The sequence below is a fragment of the Ornithodoros turicata genome, chromosome 2 (genome assembly GCF_037126465.1).
Source record: "Ornithodoros turicata isolate Travis chromosome 2, ASM3712646v1, whole genome shotgun sequence".
NCBI classification, from domain to species: Eukaryota; Metazoa; Arthropoda; class Arachnida; order Ixodida; family Argasidae; genus Ornithodoros; species Ornithodoros turicata.
Genome location: NC_088202.1, coordinates 32,795,619 through 32,822,996, shown reverse-complemented (window position 1 = coordinate 32,822,996; position 27,378 = coordinate 32,795,619). Strand labels below are relative to the sequence as shown.

Here is a 27,378-nt window from a genome sequence, read left to right as displayed (position 1 = left end):
CTGTAGTAGAATATGTGGTCCATATAGCGCACATTAACATACTAGTTACCGCTGCGCCAATAAAACATGAATCATCATCATCATCAACTAACATGCACTTATCACGAACAGAGAATCTATAAAAGATGAAATTCACTGAAAAGGTTAGCCAGCTGTAGGATTCGAACCCACATCTTCTGGATAGCAGCTGGCTAACCTTTTCAGTGACTTTCATCTTTCATCGTTAATTTCTTAGGCAAATTGAGGCTTTGTATGTATTTGTCCCTTCTATGTTGTTCCAGCCTCAGAACATCGTTTTTTGTTTTTTTTTTGTTTTATTTACTGACACATTGCTCGTACACTGATGAAATGTGGGACTACGAGGCCGCAGCCTGTTATGTATCGTGTGGGCAAACAATATGGAAACTGCGTTACATGTCTTGTGGGTCAGCCTATCAGCACAAGTGTAATAAAGTGAAACCACAGGTATGTAACAGATGTACAACAAATTAACAGCACCAGCAATAGTTCCCAACTACAACGCTAACACCTAAAGTAAAATGACTAGTGACATGCATCACAAGCGACAACAATATCATACAATAAAACAGCGACAAAGATAACGGTGTATCAATGCTCGGTTAAGTGTGCTCGTAGTCGCTGTCTAAATAAGAAGAGTTATTTAATTGCCGAAGCTCTTTTGGTAATTCATTCCATGCTTTTGGTCCGCAATAACTAAATCTATATATACCAAAATTAGTTCTTGGGAAGGGCATTCTAAGGTGCATGTATGTTCTGCGCGACGAATATGTTGTGCTGCAATATGTAAGAGAAACAGAACTAAGTACACTAGTGGAGTACACCAATCTGTGTACTAGTAAAATTAATTTATATTCAGGGTGTCGAACCGCAAAAAATACGGGTTCGGTTCGGGTTCGGGTTCGCGTTGTTTTGATTTCGTTCCGGTTCAGTTCCGGTTCGGCCACGCCAAAAACCGAACCGGTTCCGTTTTATATGTTCCATAAAACTGCTTTTATCAGGAAATGCGTGGCTAATAGCTTACTGCTGTTGTCTGAATTGACGTCTTTAGCGGTGAGGTAGCTCTTTAGCGAGAGAAATAAGAAATGGATGAACACTTATTGCAAATAGAGTCCACGCTGATGAAGCGGTGTTGTCCCGCTACTTTCTGTTCCCAAAATCTCTTTTTCACACGCACAGTGCCAGCAAGAAAAACTTAAACGAAGCCTAATAAGATGGACAGCGTAAGATAGACGACAGTACTTGCCGGCACACTGCCTTCGCAGCGTGAATCGATCTGAAACCGTACTGAAGCATGTCGAAAATAAGCCTGCCAGCCTTACTCTGTCCGAGCTCACAGCAGTGTACTAGTTAATCCACCTCACAAAGGCAATGTATCACGACACAACTGCACTACCAATAAGCAGAACCACATTTACTTTTCAAACCACGACCAATCAAACAGGCACCGTTCTGCGTACGCCCCTTCTCCACTTCTCATGTTTCTGACTTGTTTAATTTTTACTGCTCACGTGTAAAAAGAAATCTTGGGCGCTTATTTGATCACATATTCGTCTGTAGAGCTACTAACTGGCCTACTCCATTCCTGTTGGATTCGTCCGCGTGGCACCTCGTCTCTGAAGAGTAGACGCCGTATCACCGCGTGCGTGGGGCGCCAGCCGCGGCGCTCACAAGGACAACTGCGCTTCAACATGCTAAAATGATGCTGAAAGTATACTTACTATACGTCGTCGTCTGACTGGTAGGTGAAAATTTCTGAAATCCATGATATAGGCGCGTGATGATGATACCGATGTGTCTTCGTTCGGGGATAAAGAGGAACTCTTGTGCTGACTTCTATGTTCGAACCGTTTTGTTGCGAACCGGTTACTGCTATTATTTTTTACGGTTCTGCTCCGGTTCGGGTTCAGCAGTGTTCCGAAAATTTCGGTTCGGGTTCGGGTTCGGTTCTGGCAAAAATAACGGTTCGGGTACGGTTTTCGGTTCGGGTTCGGGTTCGGTTCGACACACTGTTTATATTTGATAAGTGTAAAGACATCCATAATCGAAAATAGGGAGAAGGCGTGTGTGATCGAGTCCCTGGGACCCTTGGCCAGTATGATTCTCAGTGCACGCTTCTGAACTATTAGCAAAGGCTGAAGTACACTGCTATAGGTTAGTCCTTATGCCACGAGAGCATAGTTTAAGTGTGAGTGGATCAAAGCATTGTAGATATTGACCATTATGCGTGTGGGAAAAAAGGTTCGGACCTTCGACAGTGCCTGTAGGCCGCAACACATTTTCCCTCTAATGTAACTAACCAATGTTCTTGCAATGTTCTTGCCAATTAAGATATTCATAAAGTGTGACACCCAAAAACTTTACCGACTTTGCCCGCGAGAGCCTGTGACAAGTAGAATACACACTTGAATTCTCAAGATCAAGTGATCTCTGTACTGGTCGAAACACTACGCAGCTAGTTTTTGAAAAATTCGGAACTAACTTATTTGAAGACAGCCAGATTGACACTCTGTTAAGAGCTTGGTTAGCTTCGTGGTGAAGTGTTTCTAGGGCTACGGCATCCCCAAACACGCTGGCGTCGTCCGCGTAAAGGGTACACTCTGCTGACAAGAACTCTGGCAGATCATTGATAAAAACTAAAAAAAGCAGAGGGCCCAGGATTGAACCCCGCGGTACCCCAACTATGTTTTGTAGGCTAGTAGATTTATCATCGCCTATTGATACGTACTGGGTTCTGCCAGTTAAGTATAGCTATTAAAGAGTTGAAGTGGCGTACCTCTTATTCCCGTACAGTTCTAGTTTCGGCAGTAATCTCTCATGATCTATGAGGTCAAACCCCTTCATTAGATCTATAAATATGCACATTATTAATCTTTTTCTATCTATGGCTGTTCTAACTTTCTCAACAGTGTTGAGTAGCGCCAAATCTGTAGATTTACCTGGGCGAAACCCGAACTGACATTCCGACAAGAAGCTATGTTTGTCAAGGTACTTTAACAGTCTACGATGGAGAAGCATTTCAATCACCTTACTGAGTAACTCAGCACAGATATGGGCCTATAATTGGAAATCTGGAGCCTATCCCCCTTTTTGTGTACTGGTATGATTTTAGCGACCTTTAGTTCCACCGGAAACGCTCCTTCTAAGAAAATGTCATTTATAACACGAGACAATGGCCCTGATAGATAATGTCGAAAATGTTTCAAGAACCTGGGTGAAATGTTGTCGTACCCAGTGGATTTTTTTTACTTTCATGTTTAACATGATAGTTTCCACTTCCTCTGCACACCTTTGTTCGAAAAAAAATGTTGATGAGCGCCTTTCTGGTAGCATAACTAAATAATTTCTCACTGGAGGTATATACTCGACTTGGTCTGTGACGCTACAAAAGTATTGGTTAAAGAGGTTACACATATCGGACGCATCTGTTATAATGTTGCCGTCATAATTTCGCAACAGCAGACACTTCTACACTGTCGTTTGACTGGTTAAGTGCACCTTTTATCAGATTCCACACTTTTTTTTGGTTCCCCTCGCATTCACTCAAGGACCGCGGATAGTAATGCACCTTAGCCTCCCTCAGTATTTTGGAAAGAACATTGTTGTACTTTTTATACCTCAAGTATAGTGCATGGTATCCTGGATTACATCGATGTTTTTATAGAGATTGTATTTATGTTTCATTGACCTCAGGAGGCCACTCATGGTCCACGGTTTCCTTGCCCTATTTCGCTTAGTACGCGTAACATAGAAAGTCGACTTTGTGATAATAGTTTGCAAAACATTCTGGAAACATCTAAACTTGTCTTCAGGTTCAAGTTGTCTGGAAAACCCCACAGCTGTGTAGACAATTGTGCTTCAGCAATGGTGTAATCGACGAACGGGTGCCTTACTCTATGTATTTCCCTTATGCTTCGAGCTGCACGAGACACATAGACAAGTTCGTGATCACTGATGTCACATGCAGAAACACCATAAATCAAATGGTCCTCCCTGAGGTTGGTAAGAATATGGTCTATCAATGTGGAAGATGTTGAGCTAAATCTTGTCGGCGAAGTTATAACTTGCTGAAAACCGTAAGAACAATAAATTTCCTTATTCGTTATCGAGTAAGGGTTGTTACTCAAAAGATCAATGTTACAGTCTCCCAGAAGAACCAGATTGTACTTGTGTGATCGACAAAAGTGCAATATTCTCTCTAATTCCTCTAGAAAATGAGGAATTAAGTTCTGGGTCGACCTGTACACTACCCCAACTAGCAAAGGGCGGGACATGAAGGATAACGCTTGTTCCCCACATTGATAGAACGCACGATTGGTGTCAGTAAGAACCTCAATAAACAGGCTTTCGCAAAGGGGTGTATTAATGAAATGTCATGTCGACAGACACATGGAACGTGATTCTTAATATACAGGGTGTCCACGCTAAGTGTGAACAGATTTTTTAAAAATATATATAACACTTTTTCCAAGATGAAATCAATTGCAATATAGCATATGCTAAAGGGCACTCCCTAGCAGGGCATTAGCAAAGCCCAAAGGCAATGTCTTAATTAACTTTCATTAATTAACTTTTTAATTATAAAAGCTACAAAGTTGTCCCAATGAGAACATCTGTTCCTTTCGGTCACCTGATATCGTAGCCGTTTTCAGAACAAAAATCCATTCGATAGATCGCCCGCAAAAAATTCGTGAAGGAACGCCATTTTTTCTTTATTTTGTTCATTGCGCTTCTTAGAAGACGCCTCTTTCTTTCACCCCCAATGTGAGAGGGAGAAAGAGCACACTATCGCCTCTCGCGTCCTGGAAAAAGATTAAAAGGAAACATAAAATGCAACCCAAGATAAGGCCAGTTCCGATAGAGTCACCCGATACATTTGTTTTTGTTTTGTTTCCGCAACGTAAAGCTAATCTTCGACGCATGAGGCGGCACTGTGCTCCTTCCCCCTCTCCCGTTGGGGATGAAGGAAGTACGCGTCTTCTAAGAAGCGCAATGAACAAAATAAAGAAAAAAATGGCGTTCCTTCAGGAATTTTTTGCGGGCGATCTATCGAACGGATTTTTGTTCTGAAAACGGCTACGATATCAGGTGACCGAAAGGAACAGATGTTCTCATTGGGACAACGTTGTAGCTTTTATAATTAAAAAGTTTATTAATGAAAGTTAACTAAGACATTGGCTTTGGACTTTGCTAATGCCCTGCTAGGGAGTGCCCTTCAGCATATGCTATATTGCAATTGATTTCATGTTGGAAAAAGTGTTATATATATTTTTAAAAAATCTGTTCACACTTAACGTGGACACCCTGTATAATGCTACGCCTCCGTGAGCATCATTTTTCCTATTAACAAATTCGTGGGCATAACCATCAAGCTTACAAAGTGATTCCTTTGTGCTCTCTAACCACGTTTCGGTTAACGCCACAACAAAGAGTGCCTTTTGTTTCAAGATTTGTGAAACTAACACAGTAACTTCATCAAGGTGTTTTATAAAACTATGCACGTTTAAGTGTACAACTGACAGGTCAGGGTTAATCACTTCCGCCAAGTCAGTCAATGTTACAGAGTTCATAACAGATACAACAAACTATAGGCACAGCCTATGCAGAATGACAAAACCATGCAAACTAAAGGGAGTGACCAAGCCTACAGCAATGCGAGGTCATCTACATGGGTTATGCGAATTGCCCCCCCCCCTTTCGCACCTTCATGTTTTCTTAGAAAGATTCGGCCATTTCTCCACCCATACAAAAGTAAACTTTTTCTCTTTTGCAAACGTTCTTGTCGCTCCGAGCAACACTTTATTGGCAGCTGTTAAGTTCTCACAAATGAACACTCGCTCTTCGCTTGCACCAACACTGCAAGTTTCTTGGAATTTTTTATCCACGTGTCTCTGACATGCCGTTCCTTGAATTTGATCAATATTGGTGGTTTCGTGCTATCGGCCTTTGCTGGGAAGCGGTGGGCTGCTTCAAAATCTGATAAGGTCAAGTGTGTAACGCCGATTTGCGATGCAATGTTGTTTATCTCTTTCAGGATATATTCTCCTGGTACACATGGAGACCTCTAATTTCCACATTGCATTGACGACTGTATTGTTCAAGGTCGCCCAAACGATAGACCTTATCGTTTTGATTTCATCTTCCTTACTTTTTAATGACGCTGTTGTTTTTTCTAACTGTTCATTTAGGTGCATTATCTGGACTTCATTGTTTACAACACGTGATGTTAGGGCTTCGTTTTTTGATGTTAAGCCGTCTACTTTCTTTTCTACAGCATCAATTTTCTCGAGTGCCAGGTTCATTTTCACACCATTCTGACGAACCTCAAGTAATATGGTGGACAGGGACGGTTCTCCCGATAATGACTTATCGCATGTATTACATGTACCACAGACCCATTCACTTCGTTCTGTATCTGTCAAGGCTTTCAAGGAGGTTTTGGTTATATTTGAACATTTGCCGCCGTGATACAGACTGTGGCACCTAGAGCAACGGATACCATTCATATCCACCGTAACACTTTGCATACAAGAGAAGCACAGATCATTCTCTGTCGTAGACATATTTAGATACTCTGGAATGATTCACCCAAGCAGTCTTGTCGGGAGTGGTAGAGGAAAAAAACCTTAAATTGCTAGATACATTGAGGAAAGTCAGACTCACCTAAAACAGTGCAAGAACACAAAGATGACTTGAAACTGACTGAAATCCCCCACAAGACTGCGAGGCCCGGTCGCTCCAACAACGCTTAAATGTACTGTTGCAGCATGTCGTAACGGAATTCACAGATTGCAGATGCGAGTAGCTGTAGCCTGGCAATTGGTAGAGCGTTATCGTCGAGATGGTATTGTCCTCTCTTGCGTGTTGCTGTAACTTTGCAGTTGTTATCTAAAACAGTGCAAGAACACAAAGATGAGTTGAAACTGACTGAAATCCCCCACAAGACTCTTCGGTCCGGTTCGGAACGGTTCTTTCAAGAGAATCTATGGTTGTGCCGGCGAGAGGTAGACTGCGACAACAACTGCGATGGTTCTACGACCATTCATAGTGCTCTCGATTGCGCACATGTGTCCCGTTTCTAGCTTCGTATTGATGCGCAGGAACAATGAGGGGGGGACAGCATTTTCCCCTTGCTTGGCGTAAAGTGCGACACCAGCCGCTCTGCTCTCTCGGCGCATGCGGAACTACGTGCAGCCGCATCCGCCTGTCTAAACACGGATCATCAGTCCACGTTTCCGTCGACCCGAGCACGTGTGCCTTCGTAAGAATTGCATCAACCTGAACGTCCATTCTGTGTGTCCGCAAAATCTGAATGACCGCTACTGTCATGCTCAGAGTTACGATCATGATAGGAGCGCTTGTTTTCGCCATCTTCCACCACTCGAGAAATTTCTCTGCGCCTCGCGTAACGGTGTCGAGCCTCTGGCGCTCGAGTCTTCGAAACTCGTCGTGTAGATGTTTGTGTGCGTTGCGCTTGGTGTGACAGAACATAAAGTATCCGTCGACAATTGTGATGGACAGGACCTCGAGGCTAGTCACTCGCGACATGGCAACATAGACGAGATGTTGCCGTTGTGACTTGCTATAGGAGTACCTTGTTGTAGGCCGCACCTTACAATTTATGAATGGTCATGGCGTTGGCCTAGACGAGAGGGAAGTGAATGCCTTTGCTGGCGACACCCGTTTTTAACATCATGGCGGTGACCGTTCTCAGGTTATTGGGAACCCTGTCCTGACCTAGAGAAGGGTTGATGGCGGGTAGTGTGGCGGACTTGATTTTAGCGGTGCGACCCGTTACTTCACCAACAAACCGGAGCCGTAGACGGACGATGTACTTCTTGCGACACGGTTGTCTGAAGTCGGCACCCTGTGGTTTCTCCCATCTCAAACCTCGTGGTGTTGCAAGGTCATTTATTTCGAGTAAGAAGCACGTGCGGCATATGGTCTAGCTCTAAATACAATGATGATGATGATGATGATTGAATTTTAATGGCCCGAAAGCAACAAAGGCCATAAGTGCAAAGACTGTGGTAATGAATGAAACAGGGTTAAGGTAAGTCGATTAGGTTAAACATAAAGCATTTAAAAGGTGGCATAAAACATGACAATAGAAATTAAAAAAAAACAGGCAATCATAGTGCATTTAAAAGCCCTATGTCCCTAAAAAAGCTAAGAGTTCTTGAAGGGGGAATAAGAGGTTTTCGTCACCCAGCAAAAGGGCCGGATGTAGGGGTGTGTGATCTCGATAAAATTCATGAAAATGACGACGACGACGATGTTCGTGTGATGGACAGGTGATCAGGATGTGTAGCACAGAGAGTTGCACTCCACAGCGCAAACACTGGGGTGCATCCTCCTTGCGCAGCGGAAAACCATGTGTCAAGTGTGTGTGCCCTATCCTGAGCCGGCTCAAAATGACTTCAAATCGACGATTTTCGAAACGGAAACTGGAACTGCCTATAGTACCCTTAATGAGATGTAATTTGTAAGTTGTTAATGTGTAATGTGTAGATAATCCCAGTCTCGCTGCCATGCTTCATGGATTTTCCTCTTCAGGACCGATTGAAGGTCCTGATAAGGAATCTGGAAGGGAGTTGTATCACTAGGAAGAGCTGCTGCTGCTGCAGCGTCCGCGAGTTCGTTGCCGGGTATACCCACGTGACTCGGCACCCAGCAGAACATTATTGAGAGACCTTTCTTGGTAGCTCTGAAAGCCAGGCATTGTGCACGTTGTACAAGAAGGTTTTTTTTTTTTTTTGCGTGCTGAGGCTACATATGGCTTGCAAACAGCTGAGGGAGTCCACATATATAACCGACGACTTGATGTGATGTTGTACAATGTGATTTAATGCTAAAATTACACCATATACTTCTGCACTGAAAATAGAAAAGCTGTTTGTCACTCAGTGGGACTTCGTACACGTGCCAGTTACCATTGAGCACGAGACCCTGATTTGTGTTTTAGAGCCATCCGTGTAAAAGGCTATGCGGTCTCCAAAACCTTATTTCAAGACTGCAAATTCCTGTTGGAGCACAACATGTGGGGTATCCTGTTTTTTTAAATTTTGATAGTGAAAAGTTACATTGTGGAGGTGGCTGCCATGGAGGAACCCTTGCTCTAGTTTCCAACACGAAAGAGCTACAATGTGTAAACCCATAGCGTTGAACATCTTGCAAAAGGCGCATGCTAAGTGGCGGGACAATCGTGGGTCTATTAATGGGGGGGGGGGAGTGCTGTTTAAAGCACGTGTCCTTAACACATGGGAGGGTCCGGTTATCAGGGTATCCTCTTATCCTTAACGCGTAAGAAGTGGCAAGATAAAACCTTCACCGTTCAAGGGACCATTCATTACATTCAACATAGAGGCTCTCAACCGGCGAGGTGCGGAATGCCCCCAGGACCAGACGAAGTCCCTGGTGATGAATAGGATCAAGAAGTCTCGGAACTGATTGACGGGCTGAACCATACACCACTGACCAATAGTCAAGTCTTGAACGGATCATAGACATATAGACACTCTGAAGAGTTTCTCTATCTGCTCCCCATGACCTCTGTGACAGTACTTTCAAAAGGTTTAAGGATTTTGTACATTTTACTTTCAGGTGTGTGATTTGAGTCGAGAAGGTCAATTTCTTATCGAAGATGAGACCGAGAAACTTGTATTCTGGCTGAACAGCTAGGTCGCGCCTGTCCATTTTTGGAGAAGGTTCGGAGAGCATTCTCCTTACTCGAGAAAAGGGAACACTGGGAACAGGGAAAAACTGTTTTGTTGGGTGAAAACCGAAACCCATTTTCGTTTGCCCACTTGCTCAGTTTATTTATAGTGAACTGTAATTGCCGTTCGCATCTACCCAGATCAGTGGAACAGCACGATATCTGTAGATCATCCACATATAGGGAATGTGTAATAGCAGGTGGAATTGCATTCACCACAGAATTCATTTGAACTATGAACAGTGACACACTCAGCACAGATCCCTGCGGAACACCATTTTCTTGGATAAAGGGTTGTGATAATACTGTGCCAAGAAGGAGCCTGAAGGTCCTCCCCTCAAGGAAGTTAGCGAAGCTAGCGATACAACGCAAAAGCGGCCCCGTATCCCGAAAGCATGCAAGTCACGAAGGATACCGTAGCGCCACGCAGTGTCGTCGGCCTTTTCTAAGTCAAAGAAGACTGATAAGCAGTGCTGTTTCCTCACAAATGCTTCCCGGATGGTAGTTTCTAGACGAACAAGATGGTCAACTGTAGAACATCCGACTCGAAACCCACACCGATACTTACTAAGACGCTGATTTTCTTCTAGATAATGGACAAGGCGGTTGTTTACCATCCGTTCAAAGGTTTCGCCGAGGCAACTCGTGAGAGCTATAGGCCTGTAACTGCTTGGGTTGGAGGCATCTTTTCCTGGTTTCAACAAAGGAAGGATTGTCGCTAATTTCCAACGAGAAAGAAGCTGCCCTTCTTTCCAAACTAAGTTAAAGAAGTGGAGAAGACATTCTCGTGCTTCGGCTGACAGGTGCATTAGCATCGAGTATGTGATGCGATCTGGTCCTGGGGATGTGCCTTTCGATGGCAAAGCCCTCAGAAGCTCAGTCATATTGAAAGGCATATTATACTCGAAATGCTCACCATGACCGGCAGATATACTCTTCTTTTCAGAAGATGCTTTAACCTTCAAGAATTCTTTACTGTAAGGTTCGGAACTGGAAACGCTCTGAAAATGTTCACCCAAGACGTTGGCTTGGTCTTCCAAACTGTCACAGGGAGACCCATTGATTTGCAGAAGAGGGGTTGAAAGGTTACGATAGTCGCCTTTAATATTTCTCAGCCTCTCCCAAAACTTTCTTTGAGGGTGTATTTGATGTTAATGACGAAACAAAGCCTCTCCACGATTCTTTGTGATCTTGTTTCCTTGTCCATCTCGCTTTCGCCCGTGCTTTCTTAAAGAGTAAGTAATTCTCTGTAGTGGGGTACCTGCGAAAGATGCCCCATGCTCGGTTTTGTTCTTTTCGTGTTTTTTCACAGTCGCTCGTCCACCAAGGCTTGGGGCGTTGGGGATGCGACCAGATGTCTGTGGAATGGACTCAATAGCTGCCTCTATGATTGTGGCTGTAATAAAGTCATTAGCCTGGTTGACGTCCATACCAGATAAAGACCCCAATGGTAGTGTGGCTTTCTCTTGAAAGAGGTTCCAATCTGCTAAGGATAGTTTCCATCGTGGACGTCGTGTATTCATAGTGTTTAATGCATGGTTTAACCTTAGGACTAAAGGGAAGTGATCACTACCTCGAGGGTTGTCCTCTACTGCCCAGTCTATGTCCTGGAACAGAGATGGGCTGCAGAAGGAAAGGTCAATTGCTGAAAAGGACTGTGTGGCACTATCTACGTAGGTTGCAGCTCCTGTGTTTAGGATGCAAATAGACCTTGCAAGCAAAATCCTTTCTATCATCTTCCCCCGTCTGTCGATCTTTCTACTGCCCCATAAACAGTTATGGGCATTGAAATCTCCAAGTACAAGATATGGTGATGAAAGTTCATCCAGTAAATGTTCCAGTTGTTTTTGCTCCACCACCACCGATGGAGGCAGATATAAAGAGCAAACTGTTAAAATCCTATGAAGTCAAATTTGAACAGCAACTGCTTCAAGATCTGTTTTCTGTGGAAAGTTCGTAGGAACGGAATTCCGCGTGAGGATTGCAACACCTCCAGATGTACGTGTTGCATCTAGACGATCTTTTCGGAACAGGTTCCACCGCCTGAGAGTGTGTGTCTGTTGGTGATTCAGGTATGTTTCTTGTAACGCAACACAAAATGCATCATACCTGTCTGAAAGATCGTTGATGTCATCGAGATTCGTGAAAAGCCCTCGACAATTCGACTGTACGATAGCCATAATGAAGAACATCAGAGTGATGTATACAAGACGTGTCTGCATTATGGAGAGGAGTGTACTGTTCAAGCAAAGTTTCATTATTTTTTCTTTGGGGGCATTATGGGCTGTCTCGGGGTTTTCTTCTGAGCAGCCGCTAGTTCCTTAGGCTATATATCGGGGAGTGAGCCACTCCCAGATAGACTACGTGTATAGTCTGTCTTTTAGACTGGGAGCTCGCGCTCGCCAATGAGCCTTGCGAACTTGCATCGTCATCGCATTCCATAGAAGTCATTTCCATGGATGGCGATGACAGCAGTGGCGTCGATGACGGTGACGCCACAGAAGTGAGTGAAGTGGGGGTGGATCTTCCACTCCCATGTTTTCCTCTGTGCTTATGTGTGTTTCAGTCTGTGTGTGTTTGGTGACCATTTGTGGCTTTCCTTTGACCGTCGCTGCAAAAGATTTTTCAAAGAAATATGGTGATACCTTTTTTTATTGCCTCCGGATAGCTGAAGTTTTGAGTAACCTTAACATGTAGAATCTCCTTCTCATATTTCCACTTCGGACAAGCTCGTGAATATGAGGGGTGCTCACCGGAGCAATTGACGCAGCGGTCGGCCCCCTTGCACTCCTTTGTGTCGTGGCCTGCATGACCACATCTTGCACAACACGGGGAACCCCGGCATGCATCAGCAGCATGTCCATATTTATTGCAGCGAAAACAGCGCAACGGATTTGGGATATATGGCCGCACATCCGCTGAATGATATCCTACTTTTAACTTGTCAGATAACGTCGGTTTATCAAAGGTGTGCACGATGTTCCTCGTTGTGATATATTCACCATTCTTATGGATCTTAATTTTGCGAACATCTACGACATCCTGATCTCTCAAGTTTTCCAGTATCTCTTCCACAGGTACGTCAATCAGCTCTGAAACTGAGATGACGCCCTTGCAAGTTTTGAGTGTTTCGTGTAGAGAAGCTGAAATCTTTTTCCCATCAGCTCATGTGTGTTGAGGATGTGTTCGCAATCTTTGGCACTTGCGCATTTTATGAGCAGATCACCACATCGTATACGTTTGATTTCAGTGACGTTTCTGGACAGCGATGCCACCGCTTTTTCAATGAAAAAGGGTGACATCTTTCCAAGTGGTATGCTTTTGTCTTTATCTGTGTCTGAAGAGGAAAGTACGATGTATTTAGTGGTGAACTGGTTTTGATACAGTTTGTAAGACTTCGGTCCGTGGTCGCTTTGCGCCCACGATCTTCAGGTGAAGAAGAAAATTTTCCCATACAGGTTTCATCAAATGAGTATTCCTAACCGTCACCCGCACTTCATACTCATACGTATGGGAAGGTCCCGGAGTTTTCAGAAAACCCATCAGCCGGGGCTTGACCCCGACCGCCACCGTTCAAGGCTTCTACACTTCACCTTAAATCCCCTCGGCACGGTACGGTGACACCTTGGGACTGGGGGCAAGGGGTCCGTGGTAACAATTGTGTGTTTACGTCGCGAGACAACTGAGATCATGAGCGACGCCACAGCGGTCGGTCTGTGAATTGCTTTTGCCCACCTGAGGGTTCTTTAACGTGCGATGAAAGCTCATCACACGGCAGCCCGTATTTAACGTCCCTCGCGGAAGACGGCGTGTCTAAGCAGCTTGTACCCTGCCACCAAGTTGTTGGCGTCCTCGGTCGGGTTCGAACCCGCGATCTCGGGATCAGAAGGCGAACACGCTACCGACTGAGCCACCGAGGCCGGTCGGGGTCCGTGGTGGCGCCAAACACCAGCCGAAGCCGGTGCCCCCTGCGGGGTCTAAATACAATATTGGAACAATATTTTCAAGGGCACTCAAGGAAATATGGGCTGCAGATGCGACTCACATGCGACTCACATGCCATTTCAGACAGCCGTGTCGCGAGCAGTACCTACTCCTATCCTACTCCTACGGCCTACTCCATCGTTCTCGATGAATTTGAGAGTCCCCACCGAATCGTTAACGACTGCATCGTGCACATCGACATCATCCGTGATCATGTCGTTGACACTGTAATTCCGTGGTGTCAGACGAACGAAGAAGGAGACGACATAACGACGACATAACGAAGTCACGCAGTCACTGGGGGGGGGGGGGATATGTTTATTATATAAAAATTAGGAAGGAAAGGTTGGCCTGCGCTAGGGAGCAGTGTTGGACACGCTACCAAAACTAAGTAACGAATTACCGCTACTCGCTACTCCACAGAGAAAGTGACGCAATACTAGCATTGCTACAATTTTGAAAAAAAAAAAAGTAACGAGATACCGCTACCGCTACCAGTAAAAGTATCGTAAATACCATGCCGCTATTTATCCGCTACCGTACCCTTCTCTATGCAACACCTTACCGTAGGTATCTCGTTGTCGAACGTGTCTAGAGACGGTGCAATATTTAAGCTCCCTCACGTCGCTGACATGCAGTATAAAGTATACTACTACCTATACCAGCTACTATATATTATTTCACGTTGATCTTGACCTTGAGATGATGGGCATTTAAGTCTTAATTTGACGCACATAGCGCACGTATGCATTTAATAATTTTCGCGTCAGTATGTTTCAAGCACAAGAGGATTTTTCTGCAGTGGTAGTATTTTGTCCGAGATATCCGCGGATACCAACCTCAAACTCTTCCGTCTGCTTCCTGTCGACGGGTTGATCAGTGTGATCAAGTAGCGTAACTACCATGATAAGCGGCCAAACATCGAGTCAACAATAATGGCTACCATGAGGTGAAAACATCAAACATATGGTATAGTGTTTGCTCTCACCATGGCTAATACCCTGGCGAGTCTTGGCATACTGCACCAAAGCTTAGGTCTCACACGGATTAGGAGTTAAATGTTGCTGCCTCCCTCTGCTTCCCTTCTTCCATAGACACACGATGACTTCCCTTACAAAGCGTTTGACTATACGAAAATACGTTCAATACGCGTTTTCCAGGAGCATGAGCCCCGTTTTAAGGGTCTATCTGTGTGAGACAATGACCCAAGCAGCACACAATACTGGACCCATATTGGCTGGTCATTGGCGATACGGGTCCAATATGGGGCCCGTTTCGCCAAGATCTCCCCCATATTGGCTGAAACTGGGCAATATGGGCCACATATTGCCCAGTTTGAACCAATATTGGAAAAATTTCGGCAATATGAGCCCCATATTGCCCGTGTGCACCCCATATTGACTGAAAATAACAGGAAATGGTACGCACCCGTGCTGCACAAACGCCCACGCAGCACGGCGAGATTGGACGTTAAAGCGTCTGAAATGCCCAATTCAGTATGTCGTTACATCCAACAACTTCCCGCATATGATACACATTGTTCGAAACAGTCAACATACGTGGCAACCACACTGTAACGTTCACTAGAACTCTAGAACTCGACAACTATTTTTCTACTTTCTGGAAGCAGCCGCCATATTGCTTCGCGATGCCAATGCCAGTCAGTCGAGCCGATTGAGAGCGAGCTGGTCGTTTGGGCGAAATCACGCGTCCTACAACTAATGCGCATGCGCGACAATCGCATCGGACATTTCATACGGGCTAAAATGTCGCTGGTCCCTGTAATGATAACCGAATTGCGGCAAGTCAAGTAAAAAACACAATGTTTGATAGGAAGGGGTGGCTCCTCTGTAAAGTTAGGTGCTTTCAAGTTCCCAGTAAACCACCCACGTCTATTAGACATCCAGAGGATGATACACCGTGGATATTTTGGATGTCGAGTAGACATCCGCTAACGTGGAATGGATGTACTATGGATCGTCGGAAGCTCATCCATAACTGTATAAATGCATGCCCTCTGGATGTAACAGCTGGACATTTGTCACATCCAATGGACGTGCTTGTGAGGCATTGCGACGTCTAATATACGTCCTATCGATGTTCCTACCGGATTAACATACGACAATATATAGACCGGATTGCAAATCTACTTTTTCAGCTATTTTGTGTGCGTGAAGAGCGCAAATGCCATAGCCGTGGCCGTACCCCACCCGACACGGCTTGGGCATTTCTCAGTTTCTGTTGGCGTACTGGATGGAACATATACTAAAATACCGATAGTTGTGGGATATTTGTTAAGTGTAGTGGAGGCCAAAAACGTTTGTAACGGTGACGATGATGTGTTTCTGCAATTAATATGTACGTCTGCGATGAGCCAAACTGCCCGCTAACATTTCTTATATTTCTTCCTGACAAATATTGTGTTTGTAATTCAGGCTATTGTCTATGATGAGGTTACCTACTGAGTGGAACTGTCAAACTGACAGGTTTCCTGTGTTGGTGGAAGAGTGCTACGTCGATACTTTGCAGAGAGCAGCACGCGAACAAATGGAAAAATTTGCTTTTACTTGTGCTCCAATTTCTCACGTTCTCGCAAGATAGATTCGCTTTCTTCTAGCGCTATACGTAAAAATTACTATTGAACTGATAGTCTAAGCAACGTTTCGTAAATGTACGTCTATATTATAGTATATTAATCTGGTAGGAACATCGCATGGACGTATATTAGACGTCGCAATGCCTCACAAACACGTCTACTGGACGTGGCAAATTTCCAGCAGGTACATCCAGAGGACACCCAGTAAACCACAAACGTCTGTTGGGCATACCAGAAAGATCCACACGTCTAAGACGTTTGGGATGTCTAGTAGACATCCGGATATGTCCAGCTAACGTGGAATGGATGTACTATGGATCGTCGGAAGCTCATCCATAACTGTATAAATGGATATCCTCTGGATGTAACAGTGAGACATTTGTCACATCCGGTGGACGTGGTTGTGAGGCATTGCGACGTCTAATATACGTCCAATCGATGTTCCTACCGGATTAACATACGATAATATAGACGTACGTTTACGAAACATTGTTTCGATTATCAATTCAATAGTAATTTTTACGTATAGCGCTAGAAGAAAGCGAATCTATCTTGCGAGAACGTGAGAAATTGGAGAACAAGTAAAAGCAAGTTTTTCCATTTGTTCGCGTCCTGCTCTCTGCAAAGTATCTACGTAGCACTCTTCCACCAACACAGGAAACCTGTCAGTTTGACAACTCCACTCGGTAGGTAACCTCATCATATACAATAGCCTGAATTACAAACACAATATTTGTTAGCAAGGAATATCAGAAATGTTAGCGGGCAGTTTGACTCATTGGAGACGTACGAATTAATTGCAGAAACACATCCTCGTCACCGTTACAAACGTTTTCGCCCCCACTACAGTTAACAAACATCCCGCAACTATTGGTATTGTAGTATATGTTCCATCCAGTACGCCAATTGAGGCTACTGAGAAATGCCCAAGCCGTGTCGGGTGGGGTACGGCCACGGCCCTCCCAACTTTATTATCGAAGCGGACTTGGGGGCAAGGCGAGCTGCCATGGCCCTATTAATCTAACCTAAATTCATTAAGCTAACCTAAGATATCATAAACTTCGTTTAGTGATCAGTTAGGTTAGATTAGTGCAGCTGTGACAGCTTGCCTCGCCCTCTCAACTTCATTACCGAAGCGGATTTGGGGGCAAAGCAAGCTGTCATGCCCCTATTAGTCTAACCTAACTTCACTAAACTAACCCAGGACATCATCAACTTGGTTAGTTTAGTGATAAGTTAGATTAATGAGGCCATGACGGCTTCCCTTGCCCCTCAAAATCCGTTTCAATAATGAGGCGAAGGCGCCTTGCAGAATGGCAACACCAACGAAAAGAATACGCTGGTTTCGTTCAAAAACTAGCGAAAAAATCATCAAAAATCACGCTAAACAGCGAAGAAACGAAGAGTGCAGCAACGCTCGGCGTTCCTTGAAGTCGGCTTGCCCGGAATACACGGAAGTGTTAGGTGAAGTCAACTTTCAAATGGTGACGCCTACCAAAGAAATGCCCCCAACACTTTAAAGCAAGGTTGGCCGTACGTTTGGAGGGAAATGAATGACTATAGCGATATCTCATTGTGTTCCGATATATTTTCGTATTCTTGTTCCAAAAGACTCCACCCTTTGTTTATCTGATTCGATCAGTGGAGCTGCAAAACATAGTTTTAATTGTACGATCACCATGCTTACATTAGTTTTGTAACTGATATTGTACGACGGAAACTAGCTTCGTAGCCAATATTATGCAGTATGCTACACAGCGTGTTTCACTTAACGTGATAAAAAATTCTACACGGGCTAACTGCAAATCCAGCCATCCCGCATCATTTTCTTTATGTCCTGTCAAGACCGCCGCCACCAAGAGGCACCAAGACCGGACCCTACGACTTCCGTCTGACGCTCCTAGGGATGCTAGTGCCACAGTCCCGTCTCGTACAGATGCACAAGAATTTCCTGCACTACCCCCTCGATCTGCACCAGGTGAACGAGGGTCGCTGAACACAGTCGCGGCTACGCCTATCACAAACCCACCACCTCCTCGTCCATCAAGACAGATTACAAACACTTACGCCAGTGTGACGGAACCAGCACGCTCGAGGCGACAGTTACCCTCATCAGCCTCTCAATATATGCCTTCTCTGGGACTCTTCTCAGCGGTACTCGCTGCCCTTAAGGCCATTGTCTCTGCTTTTCCTGGTGCGTCGCAACTGCCCGAGGTTCAAGCGCTTCTGGCACTGGAGGCATTATCTTCGCATCAGCATGACGGAATTGTATAAAAAGGCCCTGGCTATGCAGTGGAATCCTCGAAGCCTGCGTAACAAGCTCCCAGAATTTAAATTACATCTACAACAGTACAAGTTCCCTTTCATAGCTATATGCGAACACGGCATGGATTGTACACATCGTGTTAATGGATACAGAATCTATCGCTCTCATGATTCCCCTGAGAGCAGAGCAGCGCTATACGTTCGCAATGACCTCGTTGCTGCACCCATCGGCTCAGTTTGTCATCGCTCTTATGATTACGTCACCTGCAGGATCTGCCTTGGCCCCATGCTGTTAACGGTCGTCAGTATCTATATCCGTCCCGCGGTACAGGTCCCGTGGAGTGACTTCGAACGCTTACTTGGTTCTCCGGAAGCCCCTGGGGAAGCCTGGGGAAGCCGAAGGACGGATAGTAGGGGAAGGAGGTTGTTGGAGGCAATGGAGAATAATAACATGTGCCTGCTGAACCACCGCGAGCCCACTTACATGCGATCCCCAACGTCACTTGATGTATTGGACCTCTCGTGGTGCTCAAGCGACATAATTCGCCACTTGTCGTGCGCTACGGACGTTGACACTAGAGGTAGCGATCATTTTCCTCTATATATTTCTCACGACAGACTGCCCTTCTCAGCTACTGCTGGACTGATTTCTTTCACAAACTGGAGACGTTTTCGTGCGGGCCTCAGAACATCTGTGCACTCCGGTATGTCCCCAGAGGCTCTCTCTCAAGCAATTACCCCCGGTATTCAGGACGCGGTGGTCATGTCTAAAAGGGTAACAGGCCATGTCGGCCATTCCCCAGCCATTAATCACCTTAGAGCATTACGTCGCCGAGCTGAAAGAACGGCTCGTCGGACAGGGCAACTTACGGACATTGTGGAATACCGCCGGATGAAAGCTAAAGTAACACGAGAACTTAAAAACGAGGACAGGAAGCGTTGGCGTAAGTTTTGCCACCACCTTTCACCGTTTGATCCGGCCACGAAGATCTGGCGGACAATCCGATCTCTGAAGGAGGCGCCCCCTCAAAAGAATCCTCTCGCGGCCTTGGCTATCGTTCAGCGTGTAGACGAAAACACGCTTGCGACGGACTTCTGTGTGGTACTAACGACTCCGGCGGCTGCCTCGACCACGCCCCTACACCGCAGTTTTGTCCACAGTTTGACGGCTGAACTTCACCACGACTGGCCCCGTCCCCCGGAAGTTATGGACCGCGACTTCACACTAATCGAGCTAAAGGCAGCGTTGAAGCTTGTGAACGCCGCCTCGTCCCCTGGGCCCGATAAAATCACCTATGCCGCCCTACGAAACCTTGACGGGCGGTCACTCCAAGCTCTCCTTCATGTCTATAATACGTCTTGGCAACAAGGATCTTTACCACATACATGGAAGGAGGCATTGGTTGTTCCCATCCTGAAACCAGGCAAGCCCCCAAATTCCCTATCTTCCTTTCGCCCGGTGAGCCTGACAAGCTGTATGGGGAAACTGATGGAGAGAATGGTTCTGCATCGCCTCGACTGGTGGCTTGAAAAACAACGTGCGTTCCCTCACGAAATGGCTGGATTTCGTCGCCATCGAAGCTCCATGGATCCAGTTCTCGACCTAGTCTCCACAGTTCAACATGCTCGAGCCCATCGACGGATCGTCCGATCGGTCTTCCTCGACATCAAGCGCGCATATGATACCGTCTCGCACATTTGTGTGCTGCACGCCTTGCGCTCGTTTGGAGTATCCGGTCGGCTCTTCATCTGGCTCCAGGACGTCCTTACGGACCGAACTGTCGCTGTCCGTACGTCCCAAGGCCAAAGCCCTCAGCATCCTGTTCCTCAAGGAGTCCCCCAAGGAAGCATTCTCAGCCCGACACTCTTTAACGTGGTGATGGCCGGCCTACAATCAGTAATTCCTCGCAAAGTGTCTTTCTCCATCTATGCAGATGACGTCGCCCTTTGGACAGTAGGAAAATCACGCCCGGCTCTCCAGCGCCGCCTGCAGCTCGCTTTAAACAATATCCATACGTACCTCGCGCAGCTCGGGATGGACCTTTCACCCGAAAAGTGTGTCGAGCTCCCTTTCACGCGTAAAGCTATGGCCAATTTCCCTCTTTGGCTTGGCTTAAAGAAGCTTGACCCGGTACGCTTTCACCGCTTCCTTGGCGTGGTAATCGACTCGGACTTGCGCTGGGCTCGGCACATTAAACATCTTGAAACTAAAGTGCAGCGATGGCTCCCCGCAATTCAACATCTTTCTGGCGCAGGATGGGCTGTGATCAGCGTTCCCTGCTCGCGGTTCACGCGGCATTGGTGAGGGTAACTGTGCTTTACAGCCTTCCTATTCTGCACAGGATATCAACAACTTCATTAAATACACTTCGGTCCCTGTTTGCTCGAAGCCTTCGTCGATGCCTCGGAGTTTCAAGAATGGCTGAAACACGGCAAGTACTGGCTGAAGCTGGTGAGCTCCCGATTGAAGTTCTCCGTGAACGGGAAACGGCTCGGCACTACCTCCGTTTGCGTGCTCACATTCCCCGCCACCCGCTACTCAGAAAAATTCGATACCGCCCTGAAAGCGACTTCTATCGAGTAGCGCAGAGGACACGCCCGACTCTCACTGGCTTCATCCCTATTGGCATATTTCTTATATACCGCCGGAAGCCCCCTGGTCTCTACCGGTACCGCCCACTTTTGTACGCCTCCCAAACCTTCTGGAAAGAAGAGATCAGGTCCCCCCTCAAGTCCTCCGAGCCCATTTTCATGCTCTGGTAGACGCGAAGTTTTCTACGTTTACGGCAGCATATACTGATGGCGCATCCCGAAACAACAAGTCCGCCTCAGCCTTCGTCATTCCATCCGAAGGCTTCGTGCACGGAAGACGCCTCTCACATCCAACCTCCTCCACAGCTGCGGAACTCTATGCCATTCTTTTCTTTCTACAACACATCGCTGATTTTCCACCCCGGGAATGGGCAGTCTTTACAGACACCAAATCTGCCCTACAAGCAGTTGAAAATTCCGGCATACGAGGCCTATGCGCACCCCTAGTCACACACGTGCTAATGGCTTACCACACTATCTACGCCGCAGGCCACAGGCTAGTTCTCCAGTGGGTTCCAGCCCACTGTGGTGTCGTGGGGAACGAGCAGGCCGACAGCGCCGCAGAAGCAGCACTCTCGTATCGGAAACGGACCCGTATTGTTCTGCTGAGAGGAGACCGCCGTTCCATTCTGCGACGCCTAGTGACACGCCTGGCTTCCCGCCAACGGACAACCGACATTCTTCCCCCCTCTATGTTGAGCAGAGTTGATCCCACGCTCGCTTTCCGCATGCCACGAAACACCTCTCGTCAAGATACTGCATTAATCCACCGCATGCGCCTCGATGTGGCCTTTACAGCTCAGTGGCGTTACCGCTTGAGGCAAGTTGACTCTCCCACCTGCTGCCACTGTGGTGCTCTTGGGGATCTGGAGCACATTCTTCTTCATTGCCCTCACTACGCACCTTCCCGAACCACACTCTCCGAGTCTCTTCGTCAGCTGGACTCTCGCCCTTTCTCCCTATCGAAATTGCTTGGTCCCTGGCCCAATCCAGCCCAGCAACGCTCTGCGCTCAAAGCTCTTCTGACATTTCTGGACACCATCGGACTTCGATCGTTATTGTGAAGGGGCTCGTTATTTTGTTCCCCCCATTCCATCCAGCAATGGGGTAGAGTATCGCCTGTGGCGATGAAACTCCCCACTCTCCAAGGCCGAAAATAAAGTCGTTGTTGTTTTCTAACTGGCTACGTACTTGTCGGAGGATTGCCGGACTTTCGACAATTACCTTCTGGAAACTTTTGACACCATTGAGGAAGGCTTTGGATAACTTTTAAATCCGGGATTTTTTTTTTCAATTGAACTTTAAAAATTGCAAAGCGAACCTCTTTTTTTTTTTACAGAAATATGAAGTCCTCCCCGGATAACCACACACCCAACCGAAACTATGCGCAGTATCGCAATATAAAAATAGTATTAAAAAATTAGTAAAAATTCGGCTTTAGCCCCGCCTGCTTGATTGTCGCAAAGAACAGCGCACGTATTTGCGGGGAGAGGAGGAAGTGTTCCCGCCTCTTGTTTTACCTTTCTTTGCGCCGCGTTGACCTTCATGCTGGTGACAACCAACTTATCACAAAGAAAAGAAAACAACCGTCTTCTCACAAAGAAGCGAAGACAAATGAAGGCGAGGACACTTTCTCGCCTAGACGCAGATTTCGCGCGCGCTTCAAATCAAGCAGATGAAGTGTAATTTTTACTATTTTGTTATTTCTGTTGCGATACTGTGCATAGCTTTTGTTGGGTCTGCGGTTATCCTTGGAGGACATCTTATTTCTGTAAAAAAAGTGAGGTTCGCTTGGCAATTTTCAAAGTTCAATTGGAAAAAATAAATTTACCGCAATTAAAAATTGTCCAAAGCCCTCCTCAATGATAGCAAATGTTTCCAGAAGGTAAATGCCGAAAGTCCGACAATCCTCCGGCGAGCACGTCGCCAGTTAGAATTTTTTATCACCTTAGATGAAAAACCCTGTATATACCTCTGTGTGTTTCACAGAGGTATAAAGTTTCACAGAGGTATAAAAAGTTAGAAAATGTATGCACACACTTCGCTTATCAAAGTTAGTGAAATTGAGGAAGATCGTCACATCAGTCTACGTGATTAACAAGTAATTAAGAGGAATGACAAAAAGAAATTCTGCTCCATCGCTATCTAACTTTTTCTCTCTGTGCTCCACGTCTTCCATATTATGAAAAGTAGCGGAAGCGGTAGCGGAGAAAGAATCCGCCGCTACCCATATTTGTAGCGAAAATACTTTTTCCGTTATCAGTTTAAGACGTAGCGCGATCGCTACTCCGCTATTGAAAAAGTGGTGAATATGGTAGAGGCGCTATGCACAACAGTGCTAGGGAGTAAAGGCCTGTTCCGACATATAGCAGCGCGCTAATATAGCGTTACGAAACGGCGCGCAAAAACAGCGTTCACTGTTATCCGACGGTTCACACTTGCAAAGCGGCGCTAGCGGAAGTGGAAGTTCGGTGGTTCCCGGTCTCTCCCATTATGGCTCCTCCAGAGTTCGGCAGCATGCGGACGAACAAGTTTGATCAACTGACTAAACGAAAAAATACCAGACATTTTGGATTTTGGAAGACTCGTCGGTTCCAATGCGGTCGCCGTGCCGTGAAATGCGGAAGCAAAACAACTCCACGACTTCCGCGACGTCATCGCTGAAGGGCCTCCTCATTGGCCGACAGGAATGTATGCTAATATTAGCGCTGCAAAAGTTGACACGAGCTCAACTCCGGCAAGCGCTAATTTTTAGCGGTTGGGAGCAGTGCGAGGAGGAAAATATCGCGCTATTTTCTAGCGCTATTTAGCAAATCGCTATATGTCGGAACAGGCCTTTAGCTTCAGCAGGTGGCAAGCGCTCTACGAAAATGACACAGTAAAGGAAGTCAAAACAAAGATTACATGATGCCAGCCACATCAAACAAATACGGGATTATCATGTTTTAGGAACCACTATCACGAAGGCCATCTAATTTGCTAAATCCCCGCAGAAACGTTTCTTACCAGCCGAGGCCCGCAATAAAGAAACAAACGAGAGGAGATAACGCATCGCGAGAGTAAAACTCTCCCTCCCCACAAATGCTACACTTCCGAGGCCCAAAAGGCCATTAACGACATGTCTCTGGTCCGGCTCCATACCAAATATTGGCGCTTCCCGAGACTCATGGTCCAACATTCGGTAACGTGTTCAACATACCTGCATGAGATCTGCGAAGTGTATCCACATTGTGCCGCTTCGTCAACTTTTCAAAAGCCACAGATGGGACCGAGTGCGGCGACGTCGCACCGCAGCTGCGAAGCGATTCATTTTTACGAGCACCGAACGAATGACATTCCAGATATGTTTTACTTATTTTTCCGAAGAGCGTGACGAGGCAAGAAATATTGCTCCCCTTTTCTTCCTTTCAGTTTTGTGCTGCAGGAGAAATGAACTCTCTTTGATGAGAGAAACGAGGAACGGGGAACCAAGAACACACTGAAAGAATGGTTAAAAAGCGAGTAAGTTGCTGGTATAGATTCGCGACAAATATATATATATATCAGTGTTGCGGATTTAACGAGTCAAATCGGATTTAAATCAAATCTATGTTTTTGGAACACCGCAAATCAAATACAAATCAAGTCCGGATTTAAACATGACGCGACAAATCAAATCATTTTAAATCCGGATTTGTTTTTGGTGTCCTAAATCAAATCCAGTTTTAAATCCGGATTTATCAAATCCGTCAACGAATCCAGGGGCTAAAGTTCCCGAAATAGCTGTAGCATGCAGCTGACCATGTCTACTAGGTACAATTACCGCATGCATTCGCTGGATAAGACCCGTTACATGGTACAAACACATAATGCCACCTGCAGCGCAGAGTATGAACAGCCAACATAGCGATGCGGAGGTTGAAACTGACATTTTATTTTTAATAACAAAGACGGTTAAGAGCATCAACTGTTTACTATATACATAAAAACAAGACTTTCGTGCAGTAGGCTGCACTTCTTCAGGTTTGAGGACCTGTTACAAGTGGTGAAGCATATATCAAAAACCAAGTCACATGGTTCAAGAGAAAAGGGTAAGGCTGAAGAGAACTACAAACGCAATACAAATATCAACAAAAATGAAAAACAAAAAGGAAAAACAAAACGCAATCAATAGGAGGTGGCTGGACAAGGTCAGACAGACATACAGACGAGTCGGAGTTGTACGTGGACGAAACCAATGAACATCACATGAATAGGCACAGCAGCCAGTTGGCACAAAGAGCTTTAGAATGCGTACGGGGAATTAGGGCTCAAGAGCGAAGGATTGAGGACACACAGCACCTTGATGGCTAAGAGCTTCCAGACTCTGGGAAAGTAACGCGGAGTTGGTGTCTTACTGATTGTGTATCATCGTGTATGATGTGAAAAATGGCAGACAAGTGATGATACAATAAATAGAGTCATAGTATAAAGGACTGTAATGGGCCGCCGTACACGTTGATGCCGTGCGGCTCGTTGCAAATTTCGAAATGAAAAAGGATTCTCGATTTTTGCGTTTGATGTCATTAGCGTACCCGGATTCTAAAATGGTGATAAGTATATGCGTATGCAGATCATGTCCTGGAAGATTAAAATGTAGAGATACAGGCGATTGACGTTTATTAACAATATCTGATTTATGGCCATAAAATCTTTCACGGATGGTGTTACGTGTTTCGCCTATATATTGTTTATTGCACAATTTGCATGTAATGAGATAGCAGACATTGAATGAGTTACAGTGAAGAGACTGCCGAATAGAGAAAACGAAACCATTAACAGCGCTACAGGTGGAGGTACATGTTGCAATAGCAAGTTTAGCAGCGATTGCTGTTGCAAGGAGCGCAACCGGGACTCTGTTGATTATTGCGGGAGGAAGTGAGTAAGTCGCGTATGTTACGTGATCTCCGAAATGTAATAGCCGGAGCATTAGGGAAAATGTCTTTGAGATATTCATCGGCGTGGAGTATGTTTAAATGGCGTTTGAACACAGATCCTACATTACGGAGTGCGCGGTTGTAAGGTGTAATGAAAGTGCATTTGTTATTATGACTTTGTGCCTTATTGGATTCACGAGAAAGCAACCTTTCCCTGTCTAGGGAGGTGGCTCTGGCTAGGGCATTGTCGATGAGTTCGTCGGGATATCTGCGCTCCTTGAAGTCATTGCACATGTCCTTTGCATGCTTCAAAAAATCTTGTGTATTGGAACATATGCGTTTTAAACGTGTGAGTTGTCCAAATGGAATGCTTCGCTTTTGGATATTAGGGTGATGGCTGTTGAAATGAAGATACTGTCGTTTGTCAGTCGGCGTCTTATAGAGATCTGTGACGAGTTTACCCGACTCGAGAGAAACAGTGACGTCTAGAAAGCTGATTGAAGTTCGAGAGTAGTTGCACGTGAATTTGATGGAATTGTGTCGTGAGTTAAAATGATCAAAAAATGAGAGTAGAGAGGTTTCGTCAGCTGTCCAGATGGCAAAAATATCATCAATGTATCGCAGGAATACTAATGGTGCCACTGGAAAAGACTCTAAGGCTCTTTGTTCAAAAAGCCCCATGAAGAGGTTTGCGTAATTGGGTGAGACACGGGAACCCATCGCTGCGCCCTGAACTTGGACATAATGTTTGTCATTAAAAACAAAGTTGTTGTACTGCAAGACTAACTCAAGAAGACAGATAATGGTTTTAGTTTGAAGAAGATCAGACGGAAAGGAGGAAAGGAAAAGCTCTACAGCGTTGACACCTTCATCATGGGGAATATTTGTATATAATGACGTCACATCCATAGTTACCACAATTACCAGTATAGCGTTGTTGAGGTTAGGAGAAATGTTATTAATGGAATTTATTTGGGCAAGGAAGTCGTTAGTGTCCTTTACATAAGAGGGAAGCTGTGGAGGAATATGCTTGATGCAGTGATCTAAGACGAGGGACATTTTCTCAGTCGGTGTATTAACACCCGAAATTAGAGACCTGCCAGGGTGGTTACTTTTGTGCATCTTAATAAGGAGATAAAAAGAACCAGGCGTGGTGTTCTTCGGCTTAATAAAGTCTGCTGTATAACGCGGGAGAGAATTGTCTTTGGCAAGTTTTAAGATCTTCTTGTTAATTATTTGGCAGAATAATGACGTCGGGTCGCCATCAAGAGGTCTGTAAAATGTCTCATCATCAAGGTGTTTGTTTGCCTCAT

General features: G+C 45.5%; 1 long non-coding RNA gene across 2 annotated transcripts in view; it reads right to left on the bottom strand.

Annotated features, from left to right (window-relative positions):
- The window catches only part of LOC135385278 (uncharacterized), a 28,141-nt gene extending 3,704 nt beyond the window's left edge, over window positions 1-24,437 (bottom strand). For both annotated transcript variants that reach the window (XR_010420382.1, XR_010420383.1), the window contains exons 1-2: window positions 24,370-24,437; window positions 6,682-6,906 (exon numbers count right to left, since the gene is read on the bottom strand). This is a non-coding gene — a long non-coding RNA (uncharacterized LOC135385278). The remainder of the gene's footprint in view (window positions 1-6,681; window positions 6,907-24,369) is intronic.
- Between the last annotated feature and the right edge of the window lie 2,941 nt (window positions 24,438-27,378).